This window comes from Monodon monoceros, unplaced genomic scaffold, assembly GCF_005190385.1.
Source record: "Monodon monoceros isolate NGI ecotype Baffin Bay Population unplaced genomic scaffold, NGI_Narwhal_1 Super_Scaffold_6, whole genome shotgun sequence".
NCBI classification, from domain to species: Eukaryota; Metazoa; Chordata; class Mammalia; order Artiodactyla; family Monodontidae; genus Monodon; species Monodon monoceros.
Window position 1 is genome coordinate 64,882,632 of NW_021703783.1, and position 21,531 is coordinate 64,904,162.

The window sequence follows — 21,531 nt, forward strand, 5'->3', positions numbered from 1 at the left end:
GCTTTTTCCCCCCTTTTATACTTGATCAGAGATTCTAAAAGGAAGTTAGTGCTCCTGCCTCCCCATTTTTCTTTAACTAAATTTATTTTTTATTTTTTGGCTGCGTTGGGTCTTTGTTGCTGCACGCAGGCTTTCTCTAGTTGTGGCGAGCTGGGGCTACTCTTCATTGCAGTGCGTGGGCTTCTCACTGCCGTGCATGGGCTTCTCATTGCGGTGGCTTCTCTTGTTGCAGAGCACGGGCTCTAGGCACGTGGGCTTCAGTAGTTGTGGTGTGCAGGCTCAGTAGTTGTGGCGCACGGGCTTAGTTGCTCCGCAGCATGTGGGATCTTCCCAGGCCAGGGATTGACCCTGTGTCCCCTGTATTGGCAGGCAGATTCTTAACCACTGTGCCACCAGGGAAGTCCCATCCCCATTTTTTATAACTTATTTTTGGACATTACCTCTAAATGCTAGTTTAGTTTGAATGGGTAAACACATTTTTATTATTAGGCGTTATAGGTCATTAACTAAGAGTTTTGGCTATTGGCAAAACTTTTAACATTAACTTTTGTCTATTGGCACTTTGGGGTCCTACATTACAGCTCAAACGCAAATGTTCCAGGGTACCCTAGAGAATAGTTAGTTCTGCTTTAGGGTCACTGTTAACCTCCATGGTTACATATAGTTGGGCCTGGGTGACATCTCTTTAGAATATATGGAACTTTCATACCAATGTCATATCCAATTAAAATACTAAACACAAGCTGTCTTTAAAATTGATTTATTCCTTGTTTGAACTTTGTTACCTAAGGCTAATGCCATGAATTTAAAATCGGGCATGCATTAAGAGAGAAAAGAAGGAATAACGTTTCCATTATTATGGTGTTTCAGATGGTTTTATAGTTGTTTCTAAACCCGTGTGTGTTCTCTAGTTGTGTGTACATCCTTACTTTGATTTTTTTTTTTTTTGGTCCTCCTTCCTTTTGTCTTTGTTCAATTTATTTCAGCCAAATATTTTACAGTTTTTGTGAGCCAGTACAATTAATATTGACTTAAATTGTAATAAAAGCAACTTGGCTGTTAGCGTATTTTCCAGATTTAGGTTAGTAAAAGAGAAGGAAGGATATGGGAGACTCTGACAGTAATTCTTGATACAGCAAACCTTTATTTTGGCTACTGTATGGAAATACTGAGCCAGATTTCTGTGTCTAGCCAAAGTTAATTGGGCTACATAAAACTCCAGTTGTGAAAGTACTTGAAGTTCCATGGAAAAGTTCCATACCCCAGGCTAAAATGGTGTCAGTGTAGTCTATCTGGAGCACAGCGCTGTGTGTTTCCTTGGGCCTTTTGTCATAATCATTACTATTTACAGCTGAGATTATTTTTCCATTTGCTCCTCTTTGAAGCAAAGTTCTTCCCATTTTGCACGTTGACTAACATTTAGGTTCCTTTGTTTTATTATAATCACTGCACAGTCATGTTTAGATTGGAGGGAGCACGGAACAAAAAATTTTCCTGTGACTCTCACTGAATGATTATTACGGATATATACCATTGAAGTTGCAAATTTATTCTGTGAAAAAAGAAGGCATATATCACATATATCATGCTACTGAAATATTGGATAACATATAGAAGAAAATTTAATTTAATATAGTGCTCAGCTAAACATTTTATATGAAATTGCCTCATCTAAACTTTATGATTTAGCATTCTGGATGTTATCATTGTACTATTTTTACTCTGAAGCATAATGAATCTGATAGTTCTTTTTATGCATTTTGATACACAGAATCAATCTTTTTTTTTTTAATTGAGGTATCTTTATAGAATCGATCTTGTAATTACACTACTTGTTGCCACTGAGTGACCTAGGAATCCAAGTATCTCCAAAGTATTCCAGAGTTTTATTCTGTTTTTTTATGTTAGTTACTAAAAGTCATTGTTACAGATATTTTCTTTTGCCGGAAGTAACATTATGTTCAGAAATAATATTCTCATAATAATAATAGTCTCAGAAATAATAAAATCAAAATACTCAAATTCTCAGGCATTGAAGGTCATGTGGAATAATTCTACTTGCTTTATATCTACATATCATGATGCTGTGAAAAGAAATGTTAGCTTTTTACTTAGGGGTAAATAGGATGCTGCTGCTTTGAAACTAACTTAAACTTCATTGTTATTTTGTTTGGTTTCTGTATTTGGTCTGTAGTTAACATTTAGTGTAATTTAAATAGCCCAGCAAAAATAAATAAATAAATAAATAGCTCAGCAGGCTCAGGCCTCAAAATCCCCCAGGACTCTGCTATCCCATGTTATTAGAGAGATGCAGATGGAGAAGCCGTATGCCCTTAAATATAGCTTGGCTTTCTCGCAGGACTCTAAAAAAGCAATCCTTTATAAAAACCTGAATTCAATATACATTTTCTGAACCTGAAGGTTGTGTCATGTTCTGTAATAAACAGTAGTGATACAAAGACCAGCAGGGCGTTTCTTTGGTCTCAAGAAGACCTCAGTGTATTCTCTTTAGGGGAAATTATAACAACTATCTATAGTTGCTTCAGTGGTGGGCTACCATGCTTAAGACTGGTGGAAATAGTTTTTGTTTCAGAAAGGACAATTATGTAGGTACCTTAATCTTATTTTCTTTTTAATTTTTATTAGAGGCATGGGATTCCACACCACTTTAGTAGGTATTTTTCTCCCACTTTGCAGTCCTTTAATTTGTTACATGAGCCCATTGATACACGAAATGACTTGGCATCACGATTTCCAGCTTGTTATCCTTTCTGCTACATCATGTTGACTCTCCTGTCATGTAATCAAGCATGAACACATTTTAATGTGAGCTAAACTCTGTTTGTAATTTATGTTTTATATTTTCCTAGTTCGATCATTGTTTAATAGAAGAAATTTTGAGTATCTTTCCTTGTTAAAACAGCATCCTTGTCTAAGCCCCTGTTTACCTTTGAAAAAAGTGGTACTGACCGCATACGTTTTCAAAAGCAAGTATCTTTCCTCCCAAGGGGTTGGATCAACACTTCACAAAAAAAAGTTGCCTGTTTTTTCCTGTAGCCTCTGGTTGTGTATACATATATTCATACACACAGATATACACACACACACACAGAGGCATATATATAAAGGAAGTCACGTCTGTTCTAAGATGTGAAAGTTTTCATTTTTGCAGCCTCGTAAATAGGTTTATCAGCCCATCCATGAACATGTTTACAAACCCATGACATTTTGGTCATTCCCCCTTATATTCATCTACATTGCATATGAGGCCGCTTGAGCCTCAGCAGCCTGAAGCATGACATCTGCAGACTTGTAGATTTTATCCTTAGTTTTTTATTAAAATTATACTTCTTCCAAACAACAGTTAATTCTGAGTTCAACTTTTTTTTTTCCCCAAGACCTGAGCTTCTAGGACCATCTGAATTTCTCATTCATTTCCTATCTCCCTTGACATCAATCCTCATCTCTTGCTTTCCTACCTAAAAAGAATTAAATATTACCTACAGGGTGGCCCCTGACCCTGCCGCTTCTGTGATCAGGTTAATCACAGTACTTCCTGTAGTTAGCTCGTACTCTTTATCATGCAGTAAACTAGACATTGTGAATATGCTATTCTAATATTTCTCACATAATCCCGCGATCTAGGTACCTACTCTAGAGATGAGGAAACTGTGGTTCACAGAGGTTCAGACCTGTGTCCAAAGCCTCTTGCATTATACTCGGTTTTTCTGAAAGCTGTACTTAAATTTCTCTTTAACCTTTTGTTAATTACGATCAAATATGGATATATGGTGCCTTGTGCGCATAAACGCCTAACTTCAAAATGTGTAAAAATTGATTCTTAAAGAAAATCTTTATTCAGTTTTTGGATTTTCTTATAATGCAGTTCTGAAGTGAAAAGACAACTTCTATGTATATCATTAAATTAAAGAAGAATTTTAACATGGGTAATTCAAAAAAGGATTTAGGTATCTATATATGTGAAATAACAAGAAAATAGTAATAGTGAAGTTGAATGTTGAATTTTTAATTTAAATACAGTTTACATGGTGTACCTTTTATGGTGTATAGTTTCTCTTGTATTTTAAGTCTTGAAGGAAACATGATATTCCAAACTGAAGGGGAGCACAAGGTCAGATGCCTGAGTGAAGTGACTGCTGACCTTTACCTGGTTAACTTTTAACTGGTAGATAGTGAGTTGAAGCCAGAGCACCTGAGCACATACCGGCCTACAAATTTATTTAATAAATGTATTTATTTCTTCTCACAGTGAAAAGCATAATTCCTTTAAAAGACTTAAAATTGCAGGACTCTTATTTCTGAGGTGTAATTGAGGCTCTTTGTCAAAAGTGACAGGATGGCGTACGTTCTTGAGCTGACACTGTAATTCAGTGTGCGTTGTAGTAACAATACTTTAGGTGGAAGATGGTAACATGCAGGAGGATTGACACTTAATATGACCCTTTGGTCCCTTTGACATTAACCATGTGGCACTGGGTTTAAGATGGGCACTGGCCATTAAATAATGCCATGTATTATAATGCCATATAATGGAAAAATAATTGGTAGATGTCATGGTCAGTCTGGGAGATTTTTGTCCCTGAGCAATGGAACTGAAAGATATTATCCACTGTAAAGTTTGTTCTATTTCTCATTTGGGGGGATGAAACAACACTAGCTAGAAGAAGAACAGAATTTCCATCTGCTTGAATCAGAAATTTACTCACTTTAAGCAGAAAATTACTGATCAGGAGTATTTTATTTTAAGGTATCTTTGCATATCTCAAAGAGATTACCTCAGTAGAGGTAAAGGATTAAGTTGAAATCTATTGCTTTGGCTAAAGGTAGTTTTCCTGAAGGTGTCTATTTTTCTCTTTCCATCCAGGATGCGCATTTGCCACAAGTGGTAATTATCTTCTCCACTCTGTTTCCACTTGTATGGAAGAGGGGTCCTCCATCCTCTCCCCCTCACCACTTCAACAGTTCTCAACCTATTTATATAAATAACTGTGTATACATGGCACTTATTAAATTTGATACCTTTTAATTATAACAAAGCTGATTGAAATAGTAATGCTACATGACAAGGATTGCTTTGACTTGATTATAAGATGGGGAATTTCAAATACGATGAAGTTTAAGGGTACCAAGAAGATTTTTACCACTGCCATTATTGCTTTGATAGTTTCTATCAAAGCAGTATTCCCAGAAGGTACAAAATACATTCCCCGAGTGTATTCCATAGAGATTAGCACGTCTAGGTGTTCCTTAGAAAAAATTAAGTAAGCAAATAGTGTGGGAGAAACTGTAATAATTTTGCTAGCTCAGAAGTCTTCTTTGTCTGAAATTAATACTCTAGCTTTCTTTTGATTAGTGTTAGCCTGGTTTATCTATATCTGTCCCTTTGCTTTACCTATCAGCGTCGTTATATTTAAAGTAGATTTATTGTAGACAACATATAGTTGGGCCCTTTATTATTATCATTATTCACTATGACAATCTCTATTTTTTAATTGGTACATTTAGACCATTCATATTTAGAGTGATAATTGATATATTTGAATTAATATCAACCAGGTTTGTAACTGTTTTCTATTTGTTACCAAAGGCTTCTTCCTTCTCTGTTTTTTTTCCACCTTATTTTTTTTATTGTAGTAAAAAAAGAAAACAAAAATTTCTATCACAACCATTTCTAAGTATATACTACAGTAGTGTTAACTATGTGCACATTGTTCTGCAACAGATCTTGCAAAACAACTTTTCATCTTGTAAAACTGAAACTCATTACCCATCGAACAAGTTTTCAGGTTTTCACTGTTGAATATGATGTTAGCTATAGGTTTTTCACATATGGCCTTTATTATGTTGACATAATTTCCTTCTATTACTAGTTTCTTGAGTGTTTTTTATCATGAAAGGTTATTGAATTTTGTCAAATGCTTTTCCTGCATCAATTGAGATGATCATGTGAATTCCCTCAGTTTTTATTTGTCCAAAAAGTCTTTATTTCTACTTCACTTTCTAAGGAAAATTTTGCTGGATATAAAATTCTAGTTTTGTAGCTTCTTTCTTCTCTCAACAGTTTCAGTGTTTTACTCTACTGTCTTCTTGCTTGATGGTTTCTGATTAGAAGTCCAATGAAATTCTTAATCTTGTTGCTCCATTGGTAAGGTGTTTTTTTTTTTTTCCCCTCTGACTTTAAGATTTTCTCTTTGCCTTTAGTTTTCTACAGTTTTTACATACTCTGCCTAGGCTTATTATTTTTGGAATTTATCTGGCTTAGTGTTCTCTGAGTTTTCTGAATCTATGGTTTGGCGTCTTTCATTAATTTTGGAAAGTTCTCCACCATTATTACTTTAAATATTTCTTCTGCCCTCTTGTCTTTCTTCCCCTTCTGATATTCTAGTTACTCATGTGTTACATGTTTTGAAATTTTCCTATAGTTCTGGGATGTTCTGTACGTTTCATTCATTTTTCTTATTACATTTCAGTTTGGGAAGTTTATATTGGCCTATCTTCAAACTCATTGATTCTTGCCTTGGTCATGCTGAGTCTTCTGTTGATCCCATCAAATGCAATCTTCATGTCTATTATGATTTCTAGCATTTCCTTTTAATTCTTTCTTAGAATTTCTCTCTGCTTACATTACACATCTGTTCTATTTTTTTTTTTTTTTTTTTTTTGCGGTACGCGGGTCTCTCACTGTTGTGGCCTCTCTGGTTGCGGAGCACAGGCTCTGGATGCGCAGGCTCAGCGGCCATGGCTCATGGGCCTAGCCGCTCCGCGGCATGTGGGATCTTTCCGGACCGGGGCACGAACCCGTGTCCCCTGCATCGGCAGGCGGACTCTCAACCACTGCGCCACCAGGGAAGCCCTACACATCTGTTCTTGAATGTTGTCTACTTTTTCTATTAGAGTCCTTAGCATATTAATCATAGGTATTTTCAGTTCCCTGTCAGACAATTCCAACATCTGTTTCATATTCCAACATCTTATTATGATTCCCATGCTAGCTTTGTCTTTTCGGACTATGTTTTTCTTTCCTTTGGTCATGCCTTGTAATTTTTTTGTTGAATGTTGGATATGTTGAATTTGTAATAGGAATTCAAATTATTAGGCCTCTAATATGAAGATTTATGTTAATCTGGCTGGGATTTCAGCATTGTTTAGTGTTTGTTGTAGCTATTGGTGCTAGCAGCTTCAAATTTCTCTAGTGTCCTTGTTTTTATCTCCATCTTGGTGTTAGGCTTTCCTTAATACTCTTTCTCAGAGATACTGTGTGTCTTGAAGCTGTTTCAGGTATACTTCAGTATTATCATACTGGAGCCCTGTCGTGGGGGTGTTAGGTATGGTGGAGGGGGAATGTTCTATAACCGTTCAGTTAAATCTCAGTCTTTGATTCAGCCTGTGTCTCTGTCCCATGACCTTCACACGTTTTTCTGCTTGTAGAGCTAACCCCCCCCACGACCTTAGATGAGACAAGAAGGCTAGAGGAGGGCGAAGTCAGAGAGTGCCTTTTTGCCACAGCTCTTTAAAAGGCTCTAGTAAAGTCTTTTACCTTGGAGAGTCAGGCCTTTGTTATTGAGAAGGCTCTGGATATATTTCACAAGGATTACTCTTCTTCCCTTGCCCTCACCAGGAGGGGATCTTTTTTGGTTCTCCACTATGAGAACCTGGTCGGGTTCTTGGAAATAAAGACCATGAAAGAGTGGGACTCCCCCCCCGCCCCGCACCCTCAAGACTGGCCTTCAGGAATTTCTCACTCAAGCTAGTCCACAGTCCGCCTCCAGCAAGTCATCAAAAGTACCACTTAAAGTATGCCTACCTGTTCATGGCTCCATTGGTTGCTGCATCAGATAAGCAGATCTTGACTGTGACTGTCTCTCTATTTCTGTTTCTTTATCTCAATCTATGTCTGAATATACTGGGAATTGCAGGTATTCATGGGACGTGTTGTGTATTTTTGTTTTCCTGTGGCTCGAAGAATAATGTATGTAGTAAATGCTCAGTAGTTATTTTCTTAGTATTTCAAAGGTATAGAAACAGATGTTTAGAAAAATATATTTGATCACATAGCTTGCCTCCCTTCTCCATTAGCACTCCATCACCTTAGAGGGGATGCATCCGTAATATATGAACACTGGCTCCAGATTGCCTCGCATGTTGAACCATTCATTAGCTCAGTGATCTTGGTTATGTTATTTTTCTCTCTATCTTATTCTGCCTGTTTGTATAATGAGGGCAAAAGTATTTCCTTCTTGAGAGGGTCCAGAAGTTAAGTGAGTCTAAATGTATCATAAAAGCATTTAGAATACTGCCAGGTATGTATGTTGTAAGGACTCAATAATTGTTAGCAATTAACAGTAAGAACAATATCATGATTCTTATTCAGTAAAATCTTTATGTCTTTGTGTGACATGGAACATTGTTTATTATTTGGCCACAGCCTTTCTCATTAAACCTCATCAGCCATTATCCCCCCACAATATTAAACTTCTAATGGCTCCCTAAGTATGTTAAGAAAGAATCTATTCATTCTTTGTCTTTTCCAAGCATGCCGCTTGCTGCCTTGGCCTAGAATATCTTTTTCCTTTATCTCCACTTGGCAAAGCCCTATCCATCCATCCAGTTTCATCTTTAACACTACGTTCCATAAAACAGTGACTGATTCTTCCAAGCAGCCTTCATGCTTCTCTTCCAGGGTTCTTATTGCACGTGAATATCTGTGATAGCTGAATACTAATGTATTACTATTGGTTGCTTTCTGTAGGCAGTGAGAGTAGAGACCCTGTCTCTTCATTACTATTACTAGCTTGGTGCTTGGCACATAGTTATTCAATAAATATTTATTGGATGAATGTAGATGAAATGACTCTGAAGCAGAGATTGGCCCAGTTCACATAAAAGTTTTCTGTCAGGGCATAGCACTGATACATCACTACCCTTCCCCACTGACTTGATTCTTCTGTTATCTGTGCTCTCATGAAAGTGGCTCCATCATCTTCTGTTACTGTTAGTCATGTTCATGTCTGTCTTCCCCACTAGACTGAGAGCAGCTCGGTCTTACTCATTTTTTTCAGATGCCAAGGGAGGGTCTCGTACAGCAATAACTATTTGTTGGACACATTATTTCAGTGTTGCATGGTGGAAGGAGATGGTGAGAGAAAGGAACAATAGAAGTTTGAAGGAATAAATGGCAAGGGGGTTATACAGGTAATTAGGAAGGAGAAAAAAAGTGATGTTTTAAGTAGCTTCAAGTAAATAAAAAATATAAGAACTTATTTTTTGTTCTGTTGGTTAAAAATGTCAAAGTCCTCAGCATTAAAAAGGGATTAAAGAGTGAATTTAAAGGGTCAAATAATTGGATAACAACATTTTGGGGAGTGAAATTTCTTTCTTTTTTTTGTCTCAGTAAAAATGATATGGTAATCCTACGAATATAGAAATCCTGATTACTGTTGAAAGATAGAAATGAAAAAACACAAAATTGAATATATTCCTTTATTTTTTTCTGTTTGGCGACATAGTGTAGCATGATCTTCTGGCTATCTGTTTTGCTCTGATAGCCTTGGAATGTAATCTCAGTAGAGTGCATAGTATAAATCATTCATTTCAGGGGACTTTGTAGAATTTCATGAACAGTGATAGTGATGATAATGAATATGTGCTCTTCTGACAGGTACAATAAAATACAGATAATCCTTTGGGTTTTGGTTTTTTTTAACTATTGAGTATCATGTATGGCAGCCAGGAATAATAATATCTTTTATATAGACTATCGTAATATCTATAATTTTAGTTGAAGAGTCAGCTTGATACGTGAATTTGATTGGGCTGGAGAGCAATATGAAATATTTTCACTGAGAGCTGATTAGGTTGAATTTACACTGATGATGACTATAAAAGAAGGAAGCTTTTCTTTTCATGGTTTTGCTGTAGTTTTGTTGAACTTCACTTGTGATGTTAGAAAGTATTAACACAATCTCACTTATTCAATTTGGAACAAATAGTAAAATAGCTACTGTACTAAAAGACATTTAAGAAGTCTTTATTTGAAACTCTGAGGAATTTTTCTTTTCATAATGACATCTCAGATATCCAAATATTTGTGAAATGAATGGATTACTATTATTCTTGTAAGCCGCCCAAATCTAAAACAGTCACTATCCCAGAAAGACTGAATATTTCCTGTTGTATAAAATCTTTCTTAAAGGTAGTATGATTTATTTTAAGTGACCCTTGTTTAGGCACTTAACTTAGTCTCCTTATGCTTTTCTAACTTCATTTGATCATTAACCTAGTAAGTCCAGCAACACCAAAAACTGTCTTTTCTGCTCTGTTTCTTGCTTATCCTTCAGTACAAAAGCTATTTGCTGAAAATAATGTCTTCTCTGGGTGTTGTCTGTACTTCCTTTTATTTTCCCTCCATTGCCTATCCAGTACTTCTTATTTCATTATTATGTTTTTAGAAACAAAATAAAAAATATTAATATGATAATCTTTGGCATTTACTTTGAAAAAGAAGTGTGAAGAAGGACAGATCTGAATAAAATGATATTTTGATTAACTCAAGTTTTGCTTCCGGGAAATACCAGGTATCTGAATATTGCAATAGTGAAGAGTCAGCTATAATTCTTCTACTTTCTTATTGTTCTAAGATTGGTAACAGCTTAAGCCACACTCAGTAGTTAACATGAGCTTGCCAAATCATGTCAAGATTTCAAAGTGAAAATGGACCTTTTGGAAAGTACATATTTCTGAATAAGGGGAAATATACTCTTAAACTGTCGCCAGTATTTATATGGGTTTTCCAGTTTGATCAGAAGTGGTCGTAAGTACTTTTCACTGTAACTTCAGTTTCGAGTATTTTCCCTGTTTTCTCTTTTCTTCGAATTCTCTGAACTCAAAGGCAGTTTTTGCCTGTGATATTCTAAGACATTCAAGAACAAGAGATAATTTGGTTGTTAGCAAAGTATTTGGGATCACAAAATTCTTAATGTGGGTGTGTTACAAGAATGCTGCTTAAAATACATGAAAAATAGTCATCTACTTCCATGAGCCACCTTTGAGTAAATGGATTTAGGTATAAGAGGTCTAGTTAGGAGGAGAACTTTTTCTTCGAGTGCCAGCAATGTGTTGCTGTGCTGTGCTTTTAAAAATGTATTTTACTTTGTTTAATCCTTTTAAGATATTGCATGAGAGCTACTGCTGTTCCTATTGCACAGTCATCATGACAGTTTACATTTGTTGAGCACTTATTATATACCATGCGCTGTTGTAAAAGCTTGACATGTACTGTCTCAGTTATAAACCTTATCAGGAGGTATCATCTTTTCTCTATAAGGTGCTGAATTTCTGGAGACATTAAACAATTTGCCCAAGTAGCCTGGCTATTTTAGGGATCGTTCCTGAGGAGATGATCAAACTCAGGCCTATCTGATTCCTAAGCCTGCAATCTTTCCTCTGTGCTGTTGCTTCTCTTTTTATAACGTATCTATGCTTATTTAAAAATTAATACCACTTTAAATGATTTAGTAATTTAATAGCTTATATTTTCCCCCAAGTCTTCAAAGTGCCATGTTTGTGTTTTTCATGGCATGGGACCATATACCCCAACGTGCACATGTATTCCATTTTTAGAAGTTGAATAGGTCAATATGTTTCTTCCAAAGGCTGCTTTGTATTTACAGCAGTCATGCAAGGAGTGTTCCACCACCCTCCTATAGACTTCCGCATGGCTTTTAAAGATGCTCTTGTGATTGGGAGTGTCAATTCAGCCCTTCTTGAATCTCACAGATAAACCTGTCGACTCAGGTGTCAATTACACAGCAGACTGTGACGAAGACAATTTGGGAAGTTGATGTCTAATGAGTTCTATGCAGCCTTCATGGCACATTTTTCCTACCAAGGTCAAGAGGGTCTGAGATGTTGTCAGTGATAATTTAGCCCCTGAGCTGAACCACTATTAAATTTTCTGCCTAGAGGCAAAGACGCTCAGACTTTCTATTTTCCATCTCCATGTCACCTCTGTACTCGATTTTTTCCTGTTAGTGACCCACATCTTCTTGTGACATTATGCATTTTCTCGTACTGTAAGAAAGAGGAAGAGAGAATCTTATTCTGTGGTAATGCCAAAACCCAAGTGTGTATGCTTCTTACTCGCACACTATCCTGCTAGGACTTGGGAAAGATCCAGTTCGGCGATATGCTTGTCATATGTATTTATACATACAAACTCTTTCTGCTGGTAATGTGCCAGCCTCTGACCATTTGCTGTGTGTGTTTGTGTGTGTGTGTGTGTATTTTTCCCATTTTTGCCTAGATTAAAGTTTCCTGTAATTGTATATGTACTACCTCTGGTCACTTCACACTCTAGAAATTAAAGTGAATGAGCATTGCATACTAAACAATGCTGTTTTCAATAGATTTTTCTTTCTTTGTAAGTCACAGATAATTATTATTCACAGAAGGTGGCTCAAAAATCATTAGACTGACAGAAAGTAGAAATTTGGTAACTGGAGTTGTTAAATAACCTTATTTTCTCAAATAGATGTGTTTTGAGTTGGTTGATATCAAATGAACCTTTGTAAGCTACAGGGCCTCTTAATGTTGTTAAAACAAGGAACATTTTCTCCATTAGACTGACTTTCTAAACAATATTCTTAATTTGGATCTTGTAAAGAGAACTTGTAAGTCACCAGCACTTGGACTTAGCAGGTAGTCTGTTGTCTTGATGCTTGGCCAACTTTTCCTCCATCTGTGAGCCAGCTGAAGTATGCCACCTCTTTTATGAGACCTCCCCGAACTCACTCAGGCACAATAGATGCCTTGGTCTCTGTTTTCTCCTTATGTAGGATGTCTAACGAGAGCCCTTTCGAGTATGATCTTGCAATTGGTAAACGCCCACTTCCAGAGTTATCATATTATTCAGTCTAAAGAGCAGGAGTCCTTTCATTATCCAGTGCCTGACACAATGCTAGGCATATGGTAGATACCCTCTGAATACGTGATGAGGGATGGGTGGGTGGGTGCATGAATGTATGGGTGGACCTACTCCATAAAGCTCATCTTTAAATAACGTAATGATTCCTGGTAATAAACTTCTGAACCAAGTCGATAATGCAATACCACAAACTGTGAAGCCAGATTGTCTCTGTTTGAACCCCAGCTCTGCCAAATCAAGCTTCTGTGCCTTGGGCAAGGTACTTAACCCCTCTGTCCCTCAGTTTCTTATTCTGTAAAATGGATAATAATAATATCTCAGGTGTAATATGAAGATTTAATGTGACGATACAGAGAAAGCTCTTGGAACAGCGCCTGGCACATAGTAAGCTGCTCTTATAATGTTTCTGTTCTTATCATATAACCTGTAAAGACAAAGTAAAATTGCAGTGTGCTAGGACAACAGACACCCAGAAAAATCTGTATTGGAGAAGCAGAGATGAATGGAAATTTCATTACTCTTGACAAAGATCACATGGTCTTGTGCTGTGAAAGGATGTCTTTGTTCATGCCTTCTTTGTTAGGAGTGGGGCAGGGACAGAAAGCTGAGATCTCACCGATGCTGCTAATGGAGGCTCCTGGTTTCATCTTCTGGGACATCTCAACGTCATAAAGCCATTGTTGGGCTCGTCTGATTTAGGTGAATACTTGTGAGAGGGAAACAAGAATTAGGGTAACTATAGAATATTTGTTCAAACCAGGAAGGGGGTGCTGTTATTTTTCCACTGGAACAGTGGACATAGACAGAATAGTTTCAGGCAAACCAGAATTACTTCCAAGAATTACTTCCAAAACCAGAAGCACAGTATACACATTCAATATGTATGTGGTCTAATTGGCGTAAGAACCTTTCTAGGACATTCTGCCTTTGATAGGCATCTTTACCTTGAAAGTCCTTTCAGAAGAAGATAAATGGATCATTTATTCCAACTCCATTTAATTTCATTTGTTAGTACGTTAAACTACACTTGATTTTAGGTCTCAGCTACTATCCCCAATCTCAGTGTCAGCTGGCTGGATCTGGGGGAAGGCCGATTCCTTTTCTCTGTCATGGATTGGAAGGCAATGGAGGCAAAGGAGTATAACATGAATTAAGAGCTTGACTCTCCTTTAACCTGAATTTTTAACCAATGATGAATTCCCTGAATTGAATTCCATTTTTTAAACAGAGAATCGTAACCAGTAGAGTTCAGTTAACCCAGGTCCTTTGATTGGCAAAGGAGAAAAATGAAACCTATCCAAATTAGGGGTTTTCTTTGGTGGTTCACCTTCTTGGTATCAGAACCAGATTAGAACTCAGGTTTCTGTGACTGAATCCAGTGCTTTATTCAGCACCCTGGTTCAATCATCAAAAAATTTTGTGTCTAAATAAATTAAATAACCCTCTATGTCCTTTACTGCTGAAGATTTCTACAAAAAAAAAAAGTATAAAATTAGGGAATTATTTACATCTGGCTTTATCCTCTTGTGAGAGCATTTGGATTTGAGAGCCAGTGGCACCCTGCCAGTGACGAATGGAGGCACAGAGATTGCCTTCCCCTCATCCGCTACCTTTTATGGTGTCGAGGGATTGCTTGCTCTCCTTTGTGACCCAGCTGCAAAGCAGCTGTTGCTGGGGCTCCTGCTTTTCCACTCTCACAGCGCAGCTTTCCTGACTATCCCCATGGGGTTTAAACTTCTGCAGCACGAGTGTCAGCCCTGAGCTCTGTGAGCCAAGGCCAGCTCTGTGGGGACCAATCAGCATAGCCGCTTTCCAGGCTGTTGCTAAGCAGTTTGGGCTGGAGTGATCCAGCAAATTCTCATGACAAGCAAGAAGCACCCATTTGCACAAACAGCGCAAGAAAATGGTTGGCATTGCTGCTAATAGCTAAGATTCAGGGGCTTTCCAATGGCACTAATTCCCTAAATGGTGATCACGTGGACCACTTTATCCATCTAAAGTTTCCTATTGGAAACTATTTTCTACGAACTTGTGGTGCCGTCTTATGGACCACAGAAGGCTGATAAAAATTGTGGCTTCTTTTTTTCCCCTTGTATAGAGGAGGTGTTGACAACAGTGCCAGGGATGACATTCTGGGTATCAGTCGGGCCTCATGATGTACTCACATTTACCCACTGAAACCTACGCCCTCATTAAGGCAACAGGACTTCCCAGTGAGAGCATGCGTTTATGAAGTGCGTTTTGAGTGTTTGCTTTTCCAAGATATTTAACGTTTTCATGCATTTATGACCACCTACTATGCATCTGGCCCTTAGCGAAGTGTTGACTAAACAATTCCCGTAAAATGGTTTACAATTAGAAGAGATTACGAGTGGTAATTAGAGTACATATGGTAAGTGTCACAACAAAAGCAGGAATCAGGCGCTGTTAGGGCATCCAGGAGGAAAAGACACAGTTTAAAGAATTCTGGACTGGTTTAAATTTGGCCATGACCAAATTGGAAAGTTACCTAAGAACTCTAGAAATGGAATTTTGAGGTTTTCTCTTCTAATTTTCAGTTAAACTAAGAGGGAAAAAAAAGCCCTACGCATTAATTTTTATGCCCAGTTGTGATTTATGTTTTGACTTTCTGTTTTCTTTTTCAAAACACTCAATATGTCTCATTCCCTTCTGCTGACATGGTCACTTTCCCTCCCCTTCAGAGCCAGACTATTGACTGAGGGTATCCATTTCCTCGCTCCACTCCCCAAATTCCCCCCACCCCCACTCCTTCTGGCTTTAAGACCTATTATGCCATAGAAATACACCTTACTGAACTTACCAGTGATCTCTGTCATTAAATCCACTGGATATTTTCAACAATTGACATAATTGGCTACTTCTGTCTTCTTGAAATACTGTTTTACCTTACCTCAGGCCTCTTGAGTCAGCCTAACAGACCACATCTTTGGCAGCTCAGATGTCTCAAAGGTACCTCAATCTCTACAGTTCTCAGAATTGAGCTCATGATCTTCCCCCCTTAATCTGGTCTTTCTTTTTCTATTATTTACCAGCTTTGTCTCAGTTTCAGAATCAGAAACCTAGGGGTCATCTTTGTGACCTCTATCTCACACCCCATCCCTCTCCTATCCATCATGTAATCCTATCTATATTACCTAAATATCCCTCCTGTCAGTCCACTAAGCTTCATCTCCATTATCAGCCCCATCACTCTCTTTTAAAAGCCTGGATTAATCTGCCCGCATCCCTTCCAGTTCCCATTACAACCGTTATCCACACAACCCTCAGAACGATATTGACAAAACAGATAAGGACAAATTCCTTCACGTAATCTATTCGCCAGGCGGGCTCTACCCCTCTGACCTTTTCACATGGCCTACCTCTACTCCTTCTCTCTGTCTCCCTCATCCTGGGCTCATGCAGTGTTTTTTGCTACAGAGATTTTACCTTTGCTGTGTCTCTACTTCAGATACTTTTGTCTACCCTGCAACTAGATCATACAACTAGTTAATCATACACAGCTCTCAGATTGTTAGAGTAAGCAGGAGTTCTTTTGGAAACCTTTCCTGAATACTTCAACTAGTTCTAAGTGAAATGTACAGCCCTTATTTGTGTTGTACTCCTAACAGCTACAGTTTTGGACTCTTCATGAGGGCAAGGGTTATGTCCTTATTCACCATTTTCACACTAGTGCTTAACACAGTTCCCAATAAATATTTGTTGGATTAAGGAAATCAACGAATAAATTCAATGAACTGCTAAAAGTTCATTGTTTTAATTACAAACAGATATTTTTCTATTTAATTTGTGAGTCAAAGATAAATTTTGTGTATTATTCTGAAGTCTAAAAATAGCTGATTTTGATATTTAAAAATGATTTACATAATTTAAAAGTAAATTTTAGGATACATTTATCTGCAATTTAATTACACATTTGATCCAAACAAAATTTCTACTTACTTCACCGCAACTTCCTTAGACATTTTAATAAAATATCTGAATTCTCTTCTCATAAATTGATATTATGTATGGAGAAGAGTTGTGGTAAGATGTTGGCTTTAACTTGACTTTGACTTTAGTACAGCAGTGCAATGTAACAGCCTAAGCAATTTGCCCAGATGGAGCTTAAGATGTGGTTGCAGCCTATCAAATTAATTACCTTCCACTGAAATGTTATTACAGTGTGTGTGGATGACCTCTTTAAGCTTGAAGGAAACAGATGTAGAAAGGAAGTAAAAACTTGTTATCTAACAAGAAATCTGAATAAGTTAAACACCTTCATTTTTCAGAAATTAGCTTCATAATGTTTCAGAAATTAGCTATTTGTATTTATACCTTAAAATCTAACTTTTAACTCCTAATGTCAAAGCTGTGTAGAAGGCAACATAGAATTTAATTTTTATTAATCAAATATTTTAAATATTTATGGAAAGCAAGCTACTTATTTTAAATAGTTATTTAAAATCTTTTTCTTCTCTTTTATTGAAAACATGATTGAAATAGAAGAGTTTTTTGTTTTTGCCCTTTTTTTGCTTTCCTCTTGGCATTCTTCCAAGTTTTCTTTTACTTTCCTCTCAGGGAAGGTACTAGATATCTGGTGTTCTTGCCAAGGCTTGGTCTGTGACCTCCTTTCTGGCCAGTCTTTCTAAATTAGTCCTCCACACTCTCCTGCCCTAGCATTTCAATCAAACAGAACATACCCAATCCATCAGTCACCTATCTGCGAGATATTCCGAACCTAACCACATCTCACTGTTTCCACTTCTTTCACCCTAGTCTTAGCCATGGAGTATTAATAACCTCCTACGTGGTCTCCCTGTTTTCTGTGCCCCCTACAGTCAGTTTTCCAGCCAAGATCTCCAGTATTTTTGTAAAAATATGTGAGATCATGTTGTACCTCTATTTAAAATCCTCTGTCGTGTTCCTTCCTAGTCAAAAGAAATTACAGGGCTTGCCTCAGCAGCATGTACACTAAAACTGAAATGACACAGAGAGGATTAGCATGACCCCCACGCAAGGATGACATACATTGATGAAGTAAGTGTTCCATATATTGTGCAGTTCCCAGAGGCTGTTTGATGCTTTGCTGGTTAACACCAAGGAAATGATATGAGTCAAAGCAACATGTGGCATCCGATGTTGAAACTGTGATTTTTTTTTACTACCAAAAAAGAAAAATTAATTCCAAACTCCTCACAGTGCCTACTTTGCTCTACACAGTCTGGTCGCTCCTGTCTCTCACACTCATTTCCTGTGATTCTTTGCGGCATTTACTGCCCTGTCGCCATATTGGTTTTCTTGTTAGTCCCTAAAATTCCAGACATGCCAGATCTTTGCATGGTTCACTCACTCCCTTTACTTAGGTCACTTCTCCAGTGTTACCAGAGGCCTTTCTTGACCACTTTATCAGACACTATCCCACCCCAGTGTGTGTTCCTCTCTTCCCTTAGCCTGTGTTTTGTTTTTTTTTTTTCTTGTACCAACTGCTTTAGACAGTGTCACCTGTTCGTGTGTGAACTATCATTTCACCACCAGAATGTGAACTGCGAAAGGGCAGGAACTTCGTCTTGATTACCAGGATCTGGAATACAGCCTGTTACATAGCAGGAGCTTAATCCATTTCTGTGGAGTGAAGGTCACATCTCTGAAGCATTCTCTTTCCCTTTTCAGTGGACTGAGTTGTTCTGTGTTCTCAGGACACTTAGTTTGACACTAACACAGTACTATTTTTTAACAGTCTAATCTAGAAGTGTATTTCCCTCCCTGTCAGTCTTGAAATACCAAAGGACCAACCCTCTCATTCACCTTTGAAATCCTACAGTAAAATGAGCCAGTGATACAGGTAGTGCTAGCCTCCTTTTAAAAATGTTCTTTTCGTTTTTTAAATGCAATTAGGACATAAACAGAAACTTACAACCTGCTTATTTCATTTAGCAACAGATCATGGAAATCTCTTGTAGTTTCAATAATTTCTACAAAATCATTTTAGTAGATACATAATATTTCATTGAAATGACATTTGGTTAACCAAGTCTATGCTGATAGACACTGAATTTGTATAAACAATACTGCAGTGAAAATAAATAGCTACCTCTCGGTATTTACAGATATTTCCTTAGGACAGATGCCTAGAGATTGAACTGTTTGGCCAAGATATACCTATGACTTAAGAGCTTTGATGAATATCAAATTGCTCCCAGGAAGATCTTATTATCTTTTACTATATTTTAGCTATGTGTTAGCTGAGTGCTGGTTTTTATGAACCCTCAGGAATACTGAGCTCTATAATATTGGGGCAACTTCACTGATAGGTGATTAATAACATCTCAATGTATTAATTTACATTTTAGGTAAACTGAATATTGAGTAAGTTTAATATGTTTTTACAGGGATATCGAACATTATTTTTTGGTATTTGCCAACTGCTTATTTGTGCCTATTGCTCATGTAACATGTCTGACATTCGAGCCAGAGCCCCAGCTGCATGCAGATGACCCACTTTAACTTCTTTGAGGGAAATTCAGTCTACTGCAGTCTATCATCCCACTTGGTCTCCCATTTCATTTCAGCCAGTGTTGTGGCCTCCTCCCCTTCCCAAAGTTCACCTAAATCTGGGAGGCTTAATGGTGTTCAAAAAGCTGGGAAGGAGGCTGCCCTGGGCAGCTTGGTCTGAGCAGATTTCTTCACCTTGAAGTCTGATGGCTCTGCAGTAGGACCCAGGACGGGTTTCAGAGAAGCTTTGCTCAGGTTGGGAGTTGCGGTTCTGGGGTCCAGCCTTGCTCTAGGTGTACCCCAGAGCCATGCCTCCCTGCCGAGGTCTCAACACCTACTCTGGATGCAGCCCCTGGACACTGAGAGGGCACTCCCTGTCACCACTAGCTGCCCTCAATGTCATTTGACATGCCTTTTCCGTGAGTTTAGGTTTACGACAGTATACTCCAGGTATCTTTCAGGCAGCTTCTGCTTTGGGACGTTTAGGAAAAGAGATCAGGAAAAGGCCTGACATTTATAGAAAGTGAAACTTGAGGGACATTTCAGGGAGGAGAAACACAAACTATTATCAGTAAGCTACTTAGCCACATTCATTTTTGTTTATGGCAACCTTATTCTGTTATATTTCAGAGCTTTCCAGAAGAAATGCTATTCTGTCCCTAAAAAAAGAATGTCATGGTCAAGTTTTAGGCCCCTGATAATTTGATGGGAAACATTTTAGTAGTATGGAGATAAAGTATTTCATCACGAAAGTTACCACTGCCCCTGTCCCTTCACTTTGCCTCTAAGGTTATCTCTGGCTGATTATATATAATGACTTGGAGGGACTTTAGAACTAAATGGTTTGATGTAAATCATCTTGATTAGTAAGAATTAGTTCAACTGTTAGATTTTTTTTTAATGATGTTTTTCTTGTGATGAGGAAAACCTTTTTTATCCTGAAGACACTTTGCGTACAAACACTGTGATGTTAAGATAGACCATGAAACAGCACTTCTTCTATTTGTAAATGGTGGCCTTCACAAATTAATTTTTCAAGGCTATGAGATTGCTTTTCCTTTTGTACTCATTAAACTATAATGCAGCTGTAAACAACACATTTACCAAACTACATATAAGCTTTGGACCCATTTTATTGGCTGCTTCCCTTTCTGATTTCTTATCTGTGTAGATACATTCTTGAATGTGAAATGAAGATGTGATTTTCATTGGTTGTGAAAAATGACTGACATTCACCATTGTCAGACTTTCCCCCAAAGTAGACACTAAGTGTATGGGAGTGACTGCTGGATACACAGTTGCAGAAGGAGACTCTTTACACTAAACTTACAGCAGCCTCTAAATATGAGTAGGGCCACCTGAGGGAAATCCTCTGGTTTGTTCTTTATATTATTCTAACTGGTGTTCCCACCAATGCTGAAGACACAGGTGGTCCCTTATTAGGCTATAAATATTTGGTTGAGAATCAGGCTACTTCTGAGGAACACTTTTTATAGTTTTATAGACCTTGGTTCATGTGACAGTTTCCAGAAGTAAAGTGTAGAAATCACTGCTTTATTCATAGCTCTGTAGTTTACTGAAAACATGTTACCATGTGAACTAAATAACTAAGGAGTAACTATATGCTATTAAATTGTATACAAGAAAACAGTGGTAGCCTGTTCATTTGTTGACTGGTAATTATATTTATAGAACACTTGGATGGCTATAGATGAAAAAGTAAAGTCTTATGGGAGTAATCTAGTTTAGAGGACAAGATTAATACACTAATTATATTATATATTTATAATGCAATGCAACAATGCAAAGTCTTGAAGTTTTTAGGTTATTCAATAAAATAGCAGTTCTGAGCTGTGGCATCGAAACACACTGTGTGTAGGGTGGTAGATATAATGAGTGATTTGTTACCAAAAATAAGTACAAAATTTGGCATATGGTTAACTTTTAAAAATAAGACAATTCAAGCTGAAGCCATTAATAGTATAACATTTTCTCATGTTTAATATTCCCGAGTGCTTCCTTAAGTAGGAGCTCCAGGTTTGGGGTGTGTGTGTGTGTGTGTGTGTGTGTGTGTGTGTGTGTGTGTGTGTGTGTGT

The 21,531-nt window shown here is 37.5% G+C and overlaps 1 protein-coding gene and 1 non-coding gene across 6 annotated transcripts in view; both read left to right on the forward strand.

Annotated features, from left to right (window-relative positions):
- Nucleotides 1-21,531, forward strand: part of TMTC2 (transmembrane and tetratricopeptide repeat containing 2) — an 842,237-nt gene that overhangs the window by 285,561 nt on the left and 535,145 nt on the right. The window lies entirely within an intron of this gene.
- Nucleotides 17,895-17,999, forward strand: LOC114886243. Its single transcript, XR_003791255.1, has one exon. It is a non-coding gene; the product is annotated as a U6 spliceosomal RNA (small nuclear RNA).